Source organism: Ailuropoda melanoleuca, chromosome 1, assembly GCF_002007445.2.
Source record: "Ailuropoda melanoleuca isolate Jingjing chromosome 1, ASM200744v2, whole genome shotgun sequence".
Classification (NCBI taxonomy): Eukaryota; Metazoa; Chordata; class Mammalia; order Carnivora; family Ursidae; genus Ailuropoda; species Ailuropoda melanoleuca.
Genome location: NC_048218.1, coordinates 85,123,849 through 85,139,514, shown reverse-complemented (window position 1 = coordinate 85,139,514; position 15,666 = coordinate 85,123,849). Strand labels below are relative to the sequence as shown.

Genomic DNA, 15,666 nt, shown 5'->3' with positions numbered 1-15,666 from the left:
TGGGAGGCAGGAGAGCTGGGGGAGGAAGGGAGAGCAGGGAGAGAGGAGGAGGGGAGGAAGGCTGAGCCAGTGGGGGCTGGGTTCCCAAACTGCTGAGCCAGAATTCCATGTCCTCGTCATCCTTCATGTTCCTCGAGCATAATGAACCAATAAGCTGAACCTTAGAGGGGAAATAAAGATGGAAAAGAAACAGTTGAATGTTGTCATTAAATAAGGTGTCAGAAATGTTTCTTATTTTGTGAAGAAAGGGTTTCAGATCAGGTTTGTGTTTTTTTGTTTTTTTTTTTCCCTGTTGAACTCTGCTTCTTGGGAAATGCAGCTCTACAAATATCATAAAAGAGCCGGCTTCTCAGTGGGCTTGCTTTGCTCTAAAGCAACAAACAATTAGCACATAATATCTCCCAGCACTGTTCATGGGGCACATACACATTATGACTTGAAAGGTTTCAACTTCTCTCGCGGCGTGGAAAAGTAAAACACAGAGAAATGGTACTCAGCCCTTTACAGAATATGCAGTACTGGGAGGCACCAGCGTGCCTCTGAGCCAGGAGGTTATCCAAGGTGTTTCAAGAAGCTGGCTTTCTCGGTGTGAGGCTTTGTGTAGTTTGCAAAATTGGGAGCTACAGCTGAATCCCATCTCTTGGCTTTATAAGAATCTTGCTCTAATGAGATTAAAATGATTGGACTGGGATCTGAGCAGAAGGGGTGGGGGCAGATGGCACACAGGTCCCTCCATACTGGCCTGGATGTCCCCCAGCACAATGCATCTTGCCTTTTGCCAGCCTTCCAAGCTGTCTGTGACTAGTTGGACACTCTCCAGTGGTAACAGACAATGATTTTTATTTAGATGTTTGATTATTCTTGTTAATCAAATAGAACCAGAACAGAAGGTTTGTTCAAAACAAACAATGTATTTACAGATAGCTCTATTTGTTGGAGGCACACTTTAAGGCTCTGAAGTTGCTAGTCATTCTTCTCAGAGGACAGAAACCTGCCATCTGGGAGAGAAAATGGGACAAAACATGTTAAAATGGCAAGAGGATCCAAATGAACCTGGAATAAATGTAATGATGACCAAGTTCATTTTTCACTTTAGCGATGGGAACTAAGGAGGGGAAGGGGAACGTAAAATGGGGATGATCAACCCCGAAAACTGTGAAAAGCAACACATGGGCTCTCTCCCCCATTCCCTATTGTATATTCAAGCTTATTTCTCCTGTCCAGTGCCTGGCCTTTTAGTCCCAACTAAGATCATGAATGAATCAATCAAGGATAATCAGTGATTTTCTGCACATTTTAGGGAAAAGGTTAAGCGTCAGGAGAAAAATACTCTTTAACATAAACCACACAAAGAGATAAGAAGGAGGTACAGATATGGGATGCAGCAAAGAGGTGACATGACCGAAAGTGAACCAGCAAACCAAATCCACCAAGAACCAGGGCTAGATGCAGGCACAATCTCACTCTGCTGGTTTTCAGAAGGCTAACAACTTTTCCTATGGAACTGCAAAATATTTACAGACACTTGACAGTTCTCTAGGTAGCACAGTTGGAGAATGGACACTCAAGCTCTATGGAATGTCCTGTGATTGAGGTTTTGTCTATACGGCACAGCAGGGGAAACTAATCAGGGAAGCTGCTGGTTCGCCTGACCACACTGGTTAATGACCGTCTCCAGAGAGCCTCCCTGGAAACGGGAGATGAAATATCACACTATTTCATGTGAAATTGCAGTTTTAATCAAAGCAAAACGGAAAAATACTCTGGAGTCACTCTCATAGTTGTGCCACAATGGAAATTTCTACCAAAGTCTACCATCATTGTTTTTTATTCTTTATAGATTTTATCTCTTAAGTTTAGTTTTTATTTTATCAGAGTTATGCATGACATAGAAAATGTTAATGGAATTTTTCCGAACCTCTCGAAGTTGATAGTAATGGATGACAAAAGGCTCACATTCTAATGAGAGAAGATAGACCCTATAGGCAGGACTTGCCAAGAAGTAGTCAAAACATGGTATTGTGACCTTGAAACCATATCTACCTCCAGCTTAGTTCTAAGATAATAAAAGATAATGAAAGGCCATTTTTGTAATAGAGCTAAGTCTAACATGAATGCTCTAGCATTACCCCTTCATTTCCTTATTCTTCCCTCTCCCCAACCATGTAGAAGGATTCCACAGGACTTATGTCACCACAGGAAGGAGCATGAGGGGATTCTTAGGGGAAATGGACTTGTGTCTCCTGATATTTAGGCAGCCATGGGTTTGAAGAACAGGAGCATTTGGCATTGAATTTGTCCAGAATGAAACAAAGGCATCATCCTGGATCATGAAGAAAGTAACACAAGAGGATGGAAACATAAGTGGCTAACTTTTTATTACTAAGACAAAGGTTCGGTCCAATTGAAATTCAAAGTGAAATACATCTGGTGGATTTAACTCAGTTGGAAAAGACTAGACAGATTCAATTTTCTACATGTCGATAATAATGCTTAGGGAAGGACTAAGGAATGGAAGAGATCAAACACACAGCCTCCTTGTAAACACACCTGTGCACAGCACTTAGAGTGTACACAGAATAGTCAGCATATCTTTCCTCGTGAGGTTTAGATTGTTGAAAAGGTGTTAACGCAATTCACAATGGGGTTGTGTTTTTTATTTGCAGTGCAAATAGGAAAGGACTTTTGATCCAAAACCTTCCCAATGCAGAAGCAAGACATAATTTTCAGGGTAGGAAAGATAAAGAAAAATAGAATCTGCATCTCCTTTTGAAGATTCCAGCTCTAGCTGCCAAGAATAACAGAACAAATAGATTCCTGTGAGAGGATAAGCACCTTTTCAATCCTGGGAGCTCTGTCATTTTTCAAAACTAGCACATTTTTCATAGTTTGCCACAGTGATCTTCAAGTGGATAAATGGATATGGTCAGAAGCAAGTTAATTCCCATCTAGTCCCTTTTTTAAGGATAATGGATATCCTCAAAGAGAAGTGGCAAAAGGCAATGGTAGGTGAAGAAAATAAAGGCACAGTCAGAAAAGGAGTGGATTCAGAAATCAATTAAAATAAAGCACGGCTTTAAAAGATTCCTTAAACTATTCACGTGTTGCACTACTGGAAAAGCACGGTTCCTCTCAGCTATTTCTTCCTAAATATTTTGTTTTTGTTTCCAGAAATACCAGGTTTAATTAAATGTGCAGGATACATTCAAATGATCCAGACTAATGCACACAGGGATTTTGAAGTCACTTAGAAGATTTTAGAAAGGATTTTGATTTGCTGGGCTCAGATACTAATGAAGAAAGCTGGTCTTCAGGGAAAGAGCATGAACGCTGTGTATGGCTCTGTTACCACTGTCAAAGCCACTTATTACATTATTGGGAAGGAATGGTTTTGAAAGTAGCAAACATTAAGTAAACTGGAAAGGAAATTAGCTTTATTAATCTCCTTATATGTGCCAAGGTGTTTTCACATGCACTATTTCAATTAAATCTTAAAACAACCCTGAGGAAATGGATATTATTGCCCCATTTTTAAAGGGGCATGAGCCAAGAACTTAAGAAAGCCAAGAATTTAAGAAAGCCAAGAATAGTAGGGTATGTGGACCCAAGGCATCTCATGGCAAATCCAGTTCCCTTTCCATTACATTGACTTGTCCTCCATGCTAATGAAGATTCATGGTTAGTAAATGGTGCCCCTGAACAAGAGATCAAGGTGTCCAGTAATGCACTAAAATATTCTACCCTTTGAATACAAAACAACAATATCCTTGAACAGCCCAGTTAGAACACATTTGTATGTTAAGGATTGTAATGCAACATCAAGCATTCAGCAGAATTCAACAGAAACGGTCACAAAATGTTGACAGTAAGATTTACTGAACTTGAATACAAATGCTAGTTTCAGGAACACATAATGTGACCTCAAGAATTATTTTTGTATGAGAAAGGAAAAGAGAGAGTGAGAGAGAGAAAGCTGCAATCAGTCAAGGCCACTGGAACTATCTGCAACTATGTTGCTATTTATCTGTGATTAGAAATTTGAAAACCAACTGTATAAATAACTTAAGTTTTAAAAGGAATAAATGCATTATACATGTCACTAGTAGTACCGTCTTTTTCTATAAGCCACAAGGATACTGAATGAAGCGCAGCACATACAATAAGTAGGTCGCACGAGCTTATATTTTATTACTACACAGAATAAATAGCATAGCACCCTGGCAAGTCACATGGGTGTTTAGCACTGGACTGTAAGTCAGGAGACTTGGCCTCCAGTTCGATTAACTATTCACATGAGATTTTTTTCAAGTGAATTGGTCTTTCTTGGCCCCAGTTTCCCAGATGTCATATACAAACAGACGTTAATACACATCAGCACTTACGAGGATGTATAGTAAGTGGATTCACAATATGTATTTTTAAATGAATTTATACAATAAGGAGTTGGGTTAGATTTTTTCTAAGGTCCCATAATAATCTAACTTTTTATTAACTGGGATTTATTGAACATATCCAGATACCGGATTCTTCCAGAAGTTATTCAAAATAAAATACAAGGATAAATGAGCTTTCCTCCGAGTTCTCTGCCGAGGACACAAAGCATGTCAGACTTTTTCAGCTAAACAAATGTGACTGGAAATAGGACATGAAGTGTGAAGAGAAAGGAGGATGGATTTACAAAGAAGCTAGAACAACTACATAAGACTTCCCATGAATAATGTGTTATGTCGTAGGAAGGGTATGGAGACAGGAGCCAGCACATAGATCCGATTCATTCCTGGTTCTAGCACTAAACATCTCCATGCCTTTGGCTGTCATTTATTCTCTCTGGTTCTTGGTTTCTTCAGCTGTAAAATGAACTGTAGCAGCATAATGTGGAGGTAAAACGAGGGATGGGCCAAAATGCCAAATAGCCAGGAAGAGGAAATCTTTGAGGAAAATCCACATTGTGAAGAAAAGCACCATATTGAACCAAACAGAAAGACTGATGTCATGTAATCATATCGGTGTAACAGTTAGAAGGAAATTTCCTTATTATTGTGATGATGATTTTCCAGTAATTTCATGTTTATCCACAAAACAAACTAGTATGAAAAATATTGGAATTCTTTGCAATTAGAAATATCATCCTCCAAATACTCTTTTCAGTCTGTTTATTTATATAAAAAGTAGGGGTCTGGAATAACTAAGTTGCAGAGAGCTGGGTAAAGAGAAAACAGAATGAGATGGCAAATACAAATTTAAATATTATTCAACTGCTACAAAAAGGAGTGGGTCTGAATGTACTGGTGTTAAAAGATGGTTTTTATATTGCATTAAAAAACAACTTATACAACAAAACATTGATTTGTTTTAAATATGTATATGGAATATATATGTATATATTAATATATATATTTATATATGTATATATTAATATATATTTATGTATATATATTAATAAAAATGTATTTAAAGATTCTGAAAACTGGTCCCCACTGGGGAATTTACCAGGACTGGATACTGGGCAAAAGAAGTGATGTGAAAGCAATTTTCACATTTACTGCATATACTTCAAATTGTATGGACTGTACCCAGTGAGAATATATGTATGCATTACACTGTCATTTAAAAAATAATTTTAGAGGGGTGCCTGGGTGGCTCAGTCGTTAAGCGTCTGCCTTCGGCTCAGGGCGTGATCCTGGAGTTCTGGGATCGAGCCCCATGTCGGGCTCTTCCCCTGGGAGCCTGCTTCTTCCTCTCCCGCTCCCCCTGCTTGTGTTTCCTCTCTCGCTGCCTGTCTCTCTCTCTGTCAAATGAATAAATATAATCTTTAAAAAAAAATTTTAGAGACACTAATGAAAAAAAGAAACAAAAAGAACATGGTCTGCAGAGTCAGATAGCACTGGGATTTATCCTAACCCTATTCCTTATTAGCTCTTATATTTGAATAAGTTAATTAACTTTTCTCACTGACATTCTTATCATAGAACAGAGATAAAAAATAACTGTCTTACAGTGTTGTGATAAGGATTAAAGATAATGTATGTAAAGCACCTGGAACATATTCAAAATTTAATAAATTGTAATCATTATATGAAGAAGATAGATGAGATCATCTTGGTTTTATTTTATGGATCAATGAAATAGATTCTCATTAGAACCCTTTATTGCCTGATACAAACCCCTCTCCTCCTGCCCACTTGGTTAAAAAAACATTGGAGGATGGGAAAGAGAGACTAGAAGATGAGCGACAGAATGGATGCAGCCACACAGCCTTCTGGGGCAGCTCTGCAGAGCATGCGCAGATCAAAGCGGAAAGGAGAGCATTGCACAGGTCTTTGCTCCTGAGAAACTTGCAGCCGTGTGGCACGTGAAAGAGAGATGACAGGATGAGTAGAGACTTGAGCACGTTTCCTATGGCCGCGTTCAACATCCCATTGCACAATTCTGTCTCCTTACGGCTTTTTTTCCTCCTTTCCTCACTCCTCCTTGGAGATGTACTTGGCGGGAAAGGAGAGAGGCTGTGATTTGAGGCAGCTGGTCATCCGACCAACCAGTCTCAGCTAAACCATCAAGATCAAAACATGGAAAATGCCTTTCAGTCTGTGAGGCTTTTCCTAGCAGGAAAAGCAAAGCAGCACAACCAACACAAAGTAAAGAGTTGGGGGTACCCAGTTTTCTGCAAACTGATGTAACGATGGCTCAGAAGAAAGATTGGAGCTTGGCAGAAGGAAGGAAAAATGGTTGAAATATCGAGACCTGTTTAATATATCAGGGGACAAATAGATATTTTTGCTTTTAGTTTTTAGAACCAACACATGAAAATGGCTCAGAGGCCCTGGACTTAAGGAAAGGAGATGATCAAGGAGATAATGGTGAGTGCCCCTCAGGAACTCTGTTCCTCCCTGTGTAGGATTAGGGTCACAGATACACTTAGTCAAATTTCTTACAGTTCTTACTTATTCAAGATCACCCTTAGCTCACATAGTATGTAAAGAAAAATGTATTACTTCCTCTGGGCAGATGAAACTATGCCAGGGAAGATGGCTGTGCGAACAGAATATGGGCTGGACTTTAGCCTCACTTGCCCCTTTGGGCTGGCACACTTGTGCAGTGAACAACCTGCACAACACTATGCAGCAGCCCTACTCTCATTTACACAAAGTGCCAATCAGCCTGGAACACATGCTGTGTTTTGTCATCTTCTTACCTTTGTTTATGTGTTTTCCTTCCTCTGAGCTTGAAACTGGCCAGAACTATGGTAACTATGGTAACTGCTTTGAAATTAATCCCCCCAACAATCCCAAGAGTTAGTATCATCCATTTCTTCCAGATGAGAAAAGCCAAGCTTCAAAAACGAGTTGAGTTAGTCACCCAAGGCTGCGGCATGCTTCATTAGTAACAGAATTAAGTTTGAACCCAACTTCGTATGGCTCAGGAGCCCATTTTTAACACTGAACCTCAGTCCCTTTCTAACCACAAGGTCGAATTGATATTCAAGCTCTTTGAAGTAAAATAATTAAAATTTCACATATTTAAGTATAAGGGAATGTCCTCTCTCTAAATATTGTTAAGAATTCCTTTGAATTGCCTAAATAAAGGTCATTTTTGGAAGTAATCATAACATATAGGCATTTTATTATATAGCTATTAAAAGGAATTCGTATGGCCTACCTCAGTGATAGGGATGACAATGTGCACCAGTCTCCAGTTCAGAATTCAAATAATTCTCTCTGCCGTCGTCTGAGACTCTCAGTTGACTTGACCTCTTGTCCCCAGTTGCATATTTCTGTGTGTTAATGTATCAGCCCCGTGTTGGTGCAGATGGAAATAACCCACCCTGTGAGCTGTTTCTTAACTCCAGGTCGAGGAAGGACAAAAGACTGTAATAGATGGAGGAGACTCTCCTCCACACGTTAACTCTTTGTCAGAACTTACACCTGACCCTGAATTATTAAATAAACTATTGGAATATGAAGAGCCTTGGGGGAAAAAAAAAGCCCAATTTCCAACTCAAGATCAAAGAGGCTCACTCAACCAGAAAACAGTCAGATTGCTAGGACGATGCTTTAAAGCAATTCTCCATCTGGTCTGCTTTTGAAAGATTAGCAAATTAATCACATGGAAGTATGAGCAAACAGAAAGTGTAAAGCCATCCACAACAAAAACAAACATACAAAAGACATTCGCAACACAAAATAAAAAGCAAAAGGAATGCAGATAACTGTAGTCCAAACTCTATACCCTAAACTACCTTTTCTCACATGAAAGGGAAATTTTTAGAAAATACAGGTGAACTTATGGCAATAAGAAAGCGTAAGGAGAGACGACAATCACTAGTGCTACCCACCGAACATTTTCAGTCCTCTACCTTTCTGTGTATGTGGTACGACTCTGTTTGCAGTCCCTTGTCGTTAGGTGGAGTTATATAACTAGTGTGAACCAGTGAATTCTGCTCAGAAGTAATATGCATTATTTCAGGGCTAGAGCGTTTATTTGACATACCTTGCAAAGTGCACATTTGCCTTTAGCACCAGATTGGCAATGTTTGCTGATTTATCACCCTGAGTCCCCGTGTGGCTACCACGGACAGGACCCCAGTGGCAACCCAAGATGATCACGGACAGTGGCCAAGGAATAAACTTCGTCATTTTAAGCACCTGGAATTTTGCTATTTGCTACTGTGGCATGAACTAGTCTATCCTAACTAATCAAACATTAAGCAAGACCAAGCAATAAAGAGAACAGCAACTGAAACACTGAGATAATTGTTGAATTTAGTAGTTATTAGAAATATGATAATCAATAAGCACAAAAGAGCACACTAAAATGCAAGACCAAAGAACAAATATGGAAGATGGAACCTGAAAACATTATTTGTGAAAAATAAGAATTCCTAGTAAAGACAAAAATAATTCAACTAATCTTATTAAGTATAAGAAATTAAGACTTTGAGGGGATTAAAAGCTCTTCTTATATCAAAAGAAATTACTGAATGTAATAAAATAAGAATATAGGTTACTAGAGTCACATATTAACAAGCCAAAAAAAAAAAAAAAAAAAAAAAAAAAAAGAGGTGGGGGTAAAGCTAAAAATCTGAGATTGGGAAAAAGTTTATCAATAAAACATAAATTTAAACATTTAAAACAATCTAGGTATTTAAAAAAGAGAAATGATTAATTATGGTGCTTCTACTTTATACAGTATTATATATACATTAAAATTATCATTTTAAGGATCAGGTAAAAACAGGATAAAATATGTATCATATAATGTAACACTTAAAACAATGGAATCCCTAGATTTTAGTTTCCTTATAAACATAGCTTTTCTAGATTTTGCATTTCAAATGGGCAGGAAAGTGAAATTTTAAAAATTGTTATGCTAGAGCAGTAGAAATAGAGATTATCAAAATATTTATTATAACAATAAACTATAGTAAGCATTTAAGTTAATACACCAAGACTGAAGAGCATAAAGAAAGGCCTCTTTATTTCTTGAATAGTTGATTTAAACGAGACAGATTTTATGCCTGAGTACTCATACGTAAGCAATATCATAAAGCCAAAAATTTTATAAGAAATTATCTCCAACTTTTCTATCAGAGGTATAGTTTTTGACTGTTTTTTTTTTTTAAAGATTTTATTTATTTATTTGACAGAGAGAGAGACAGCCAGTGAGAGAGGGAACACAAGCAGGGGGAGTGGGAGAGGAAGAAGCAGGCTCCCAGCCGAGGAGCCTGATGTGGGGCTCAATCCCAGAATGCCAGCATCGTACCCTGAGCCAAAGGCAGACGCTCAAGGACTGAGCCACCCAGGCGCCCCTAGTTTTTGACTGTTATCATTTATTCTGAGGTAAAGAAACATGGAAGTGTAAGGATTTACTATAATAATCACTTCTAAGAAAAATACTTAATTCGGGTTGACACAATTTTAATCATTTTTGTAGTATTTCTATCATCATAATTAGTCTAATGCATTATGTTTTCATTACAGGGTGGCATAATTCTTTTTTAGCAAGATTATTAGTTTCTGTTGGACGTGGTGGGGCCATGTTCCACTGTTGTGTTTGACCTATGTCAAAATTCTTTCTTATTGAAGAGTAAATCTTATTGTTGATTGACAGAAGCTGACAAAAAGACATCAGAAGCTTGATGAAGACAGTACTTGTTGGACTTTTAGATACTGAGGTCATGCATAATTTCTACATTTGCTTCAGGAATTTTGGTAGAGTTACATACTTAAGGATATAAAATACATGTTACGATCATTATTACTGATAGTATCTTTAATGAGTACTGAGCACACAAATCCAGGACTGGCCAGATACAAAGATAAATATGCGTTGGTTTAGTAGCTGTAATAGATATTGCAAAGGCTGCTGGATATACTTCAACATAGATCACTGACTTCCAAATCAAGGCTAAATGGCTCCTATGTTCCCAACATAATGTGATGCACATTCAACATCATTTCACTTCTATTGAAAAAATTATGTTATAAATAAATACATTACATGATGGAAGAAAATGCACTAAAATTTAAATATGGATATTACTGGGAAGTGACTTTTACTTTCTTCATTTATTTTACTAGTTTTCTGTAATATCTATAAAAGCATGAATTATTTTTGTAATAAAAAAATTAAATTTAGGCTATGCAGAAAGTCACCTTAAAAAAAGCAAGCTAACAGTCCTATTTTTTAGAATTTATTTTATGTCATTTTATTTAAGTATATATGTGGTATAATTCTCATTCCAGAGTGTGGAGCTAGTCTTTGTAAATAAATCATTTTATACATCAAATACCTTTCTAGTAGTGACACTCCCCACTGCACCCCCACCCCACACCCCACCTTCGTCTAGTTGCATGGAGTGTTTGGTGTTGCATTATATCAAAGGAATCCCGGTGAACAAAACGACGTAGGTAGAATCCTTCACCATGTTCTGTCTTAGCGAGGCTTATTTTTTTTTCCGGTATGCTGTACAAATACACTCTCATTGGCTCTCTACCCCCTGCAGTCATCTTCAAGGACTTAGTATTAACTGTGACCTCTTCCCCCTGTGAATATGGAAAATTCATTTCAGATCACACTCTGTCATTTTCAGTGATTTTAATGAATTATGAAAGTCTGATCTTATAAGACTCCGCCACCTACATCCTCCCCCAGTTCTTCACACTTTGCGTTTCCCATTGCCTCTAGGCCTGAAGTTTCATTCATTTGAAAACTATTCTTGGAAAGATCTCCCCTCCTCCAGCTGTTAATCTGTCATTAATGGACCATACGTCATTCAGATATACTGCACTATTATGCAACTTCAACAGAGTGGAAAAAATCATTTGCTTTACTGTCAATGTAAAAACTTTTATCTTTTTTGACAGTTTTATTCAGAAAACCTCAGCTTTATTTTAATTTGATTCTAATGATGGTTTTCAGAAAATGAGTAAGTAAAAGTTTAGTGCAATGACAGCTGTCATGATTTCTGTAGTGGTTTCTTTCAGGGGTATTTACTGAAAAGATGCATTCCAAATTCAGTGCATTACTTTTTGGCACAGTGGATGTGAGTTAATTATTCAGAGCTGATAATGTGGTAGTATTTACACAGTCAGGAATTTAAATGAGGAAGGCCCATTCGTTTCATCTCCTCTCTCTTTTCTAGCTAGAATTTCCTTGAGCAAAACTTAGATTCACAGATAACCCCATAGCTTTGAACTTATAGCAATTGTTGTTAATTGTAAGGATGAGGTAAAATGACCTTCACATTTTCTATTCATAAAAAGAATGACATGAAATGCAGTGGAAATGAAATGGCGTTTTGCTCTTTCTTTTCTTTTTTCTTTTTTTTAACTGTGAACTGCTGTATTGAAATCAAGGGTAGAGGTAGATGTACCAATCTGAGGTTGCTCTGTTTTGGACATTCATGACCTGAATTGAGCATAACTGTGGTTCCACCTGTCCTTTCAAACTCATTTTCATTTAGTGGGGAAATATTAACCACACCTGAGTTGACAAGTCGGGAATGAATTTATGCTTGTTTGGTAGTGGTTAAAAGACAGAGACTAAAGCCTATATTCTAAAAAGGATTTTATTTGGAAATATTTACATCAGCTTTTCACAAAGTAATATGACCAGCTGAAGTACATTTGCCCAAGTAATGGAGTATCTAATGGCAGTTCATTTGGTTATCAGTAATTTTGCTGCAGAATATCATCCTTCACGGAAATTATGGCAGTGATAGCTAAGGAAACAAAGCTATGCACGTTTTCAGTAAAGAAATCTATGTATGAGCAATCTGAAAAATGCATCACTGTACAACTGCTAAATTAATAACACTTTTAAATGATTTTAACACTTCATTGTGGTTTCAAAGAACAGCTAGCTAAGGTTAGCTCAGGAATGAACATTTAATAGGTGGAGTTTTTCCTCTCAAAACTTAATTTTATTCAGAATTGCAATGACGTGAAACAGGTAACAAATAAAATACAAGTCAAAGAGGAATAGTTCTTTTGTTTGTTTTATTTGTTTCTTTACCTGGATAAAGGCAAAGGTGGGTGATAGCTGCCATGGAACAGTTGTAGAAAAAGCCTGGAAGAGGAGTATCCTCAAATATTACACACAGGTGTTTCACACAGTTACTTGCAGCATGCATTGTCCCTGGAGAAATTGACATAGCCCAATAAAAGGTAACAGTAACATCATGTTCTATATTTTGCAATTTTGTTATTTGGTATTAAGTGAAAAGGAACAAAGCTCTTTTCATTTTTCTTTCTTTTTTTTTTCTTCCAGATTGCATCTTTATGCTAAGTTCCTCAGACTTCACTGCAGAAAAAACATGTTAGTGAGAGGATTATGTTCCCATTCCACCCTAATTATTTTAAACTGAAAAGTTCAAATCAAACAATGAAGCTTTTCTAAATCTGAAAATGTTTCCAATCTGAAGATCTAAAGGCCCTAATAGTTTATAAGCTCTGACTGCATAATTTAGGCAGGATGGTAAACACAGCTTCGAGAAATTTTAAGCCACGCTTTCTAGACAGCCTTAGCTTTTATCCTCACTAGATGAAATCTTATAATACCTTACTGAATTGCTCCATTGTATTTAAACAAAAAAACATACAGATTTAGCAAATGTTAAAAAGGACATTAATTTCGCTGTACTTAAGAAAAGGCAATTCACTACTTAAGAGAAAGTTATACACGGGACAACCATCTAATTCTTGTAGGCATATGTTTTGTTAATTAGCACAGGTGAAAGTTTGCTTTGCAAACATCTAATGGGCGGGGTGGTATTCCTATCAGAGTAATCCTGGGAAGGAGGTACTCTGATGCCTGCTATAATTTCCAACGGCTTGCATTTAATCACTTTTTGTCTATTTAGCTTGGGTGTGGGCCATTCATCATTGCACCAAATGTCCCTTCTCTACAGGAGGGATGGGCTCTGCAAAGTCAGTCCTCTGGACTTCATTAGCAGATGTCAGAAGGACTGAGAGGGAGGAGGGGGAATCATTCCTTCTCATGCACAGGCATGGTGATGTTGCCCAGCTGTAGTCCACCCAGACATCAGAGCAGACACACCAGTTCCCAGCTGAGTGTTTCCAGTGTCAGAGCCAGCAGACATTTAAAAGAGAAATACTTACTACCCATCCAGTCCTTCGGGACTGATTCCATATTTACATGCACAGCAATCTCAAGCAATTATATTGTTTTGATTCGTTCTCAGGGTGTTTTTTAAATGTTACTTAGGGGTCCTGAGAGCCTGTTTAAATCCTTACAGATTTTTCAGTTCCATTTGCCTTCCATGATTTTTCAGAATTTGTTTTCAATTAGTTTGGAGAGTGAAAATCTGGTTTGGAATTTATGCAAGTTTGAAGAGACCACTCAGCTATTTACTGCCAATGCATATATTGTTTAAAACCATGAGATAAAAGTGTTTATTGGAAGGAGTACTTTTAAATAAACAGGTTATTTTCAATATCTGAATAAAATTACTTGGATTAACGTCTTTGAGGTAAGGCCATGTTCATTCTAGCCTTGATAATTCTCTGCTCTACCCTGAAGAACACTATCTTTCTTTTTTTGCAGTTAGACCAAATGAAGACATATAATAAAAATTGTTACTATTTATTTATTAGGAGCTATATATACATTACTTAATTTAATTCTAATAACAAGTATATTACCTGCTTTTTATCCTTATTTCACAGATCAAGAAACTGAGTCTCAAAAAATATTTGATGGAAGTCTATCTGGGTCTAATGCCAGGGCTTCTAACCAATCCACACTATAATGTTTGAATACAAAGAAATATCCTGGCATTGGTTGGAACCACTCCATCTTTTCCTCTGCAAACTCTCTTCAGGCCTGGTGACAGGTATGGCACTTTCACTTTCTTTTTCAGTTTGCTCCTTAAATTGGTGGCAATACCACATAGCAAATAAGGCCACAATGCTTGGAGTCTGGCTGAACTTGGGTTTCAATTCTAGCAATGATTTCATGAATATGAAACCAGAGGCATAAGCCACAAAAGCAAGAATAGATGGCACCACATTAAATTAAAAGGCTTCTGCACAGCAAAGAAAAGAATCAAGAGAGTGAAAAGGCAACTTACAGAATGGGAGAAAATATTAGCAAACCATATATCTAACAAAGGATTAATCTCCAAATTATATAAGAAACTCCTACAACTCACTAACAAAAAAACTAATGACCCAATTTAAAAATCAGCTAAGAACTTGAATTAGACATTTCTCCAAAGAAAACATGCATATAGTCAACAGGTATGGGAAAAATTGTTCCATGTCACTAATTATCAGGGAAATGCAAATCAAAGCCACAATGAGATATCACTTCATACCTGTCAGGATGGCCATTATCTGAAAAGCAAAAAGACAACAAGTATTGGAAAGGATGTGGAGAAATTGGCATCTTTGTAAATTTTTGGTGAATGGAAAATGGTGCAGCAGCTATGGAAAACAGTGCAGAGGTTTCTCAAAAAATTAAAGGTAGAAGATATATGTTGTAATCCTAGAGAAAACACACACACACACACACACAGAACAGGCAAAGCAAAACAGAGAGGTATAATGAAATACCAATTAAGAAGTGAATGGGAATAATAAAATATACTTAACTAATGCAAAATAAAGCTATAAAAGAAGGAAAATAGCAAAGAACAAATAGAAAACAAATAACAAAATGGCAGGTTTAAACCAATCACAGCAAAAATTATATTAAATGGAAATAAATAGACTAGGTGCTCTTCTGGAATGGCTGAGTAGCTCCGACAAGATGGTAGCCTCTCAGATAACCACTATAAGGTCTAGACAGAATACTATATAAACAAACATAAAACAAACCCAAAACAGTGCTTGAAGGCAATGAAGAACTAGTAACAAAAGCAGTCAAACTCTGAAGGCAAGTAGACATCTGAGAAAGGCAACAGCACAGGGTGACTTACCGGGCTTTACATCTTTTATCTTGAAAGCAGGTGAAATTTGGAACACATGGGGTGACTAAATTTTAAGTAAAATGCACAGACTTTCTAAACTGAAGAACTAAAAGATAGAATCTGGGAAAATTCCAGCTGCTTAAAAGAAAGTATGCATTTTGGAGCCCCTGGGTGGCTCAGTCATTTAGGCATCCAACTCTTGATTTTGGCTCAGATCATGATTTCAGGGTCATGAG

The 15,666-nt window shown here is 37.2% G+C and overlaps 1 long non-coding RNA gene across 1 annotated transcript in view; it reads left to right on the top strand.

The window, feature by feature from the left end:
* Positions 1–14,790, top strand: part of LOC117802694 — a 94,477-nt gene extending 79,687 nt beyond the window's left edge. The window contains exons 6-7 of the long non-coding RNA XR_004626155.1: positions 6,785–6,857; positions 14,187–14,790. This is a non-coding gene — a long non-coding RNA (uncharacterized LOC117802694). The remainder of the gene's footprint in view (positions 1–6,784; positions 6,858–14,186) is intronic.
* Positions 14,791–15,666: the final 876 nt, after the last annotated feature.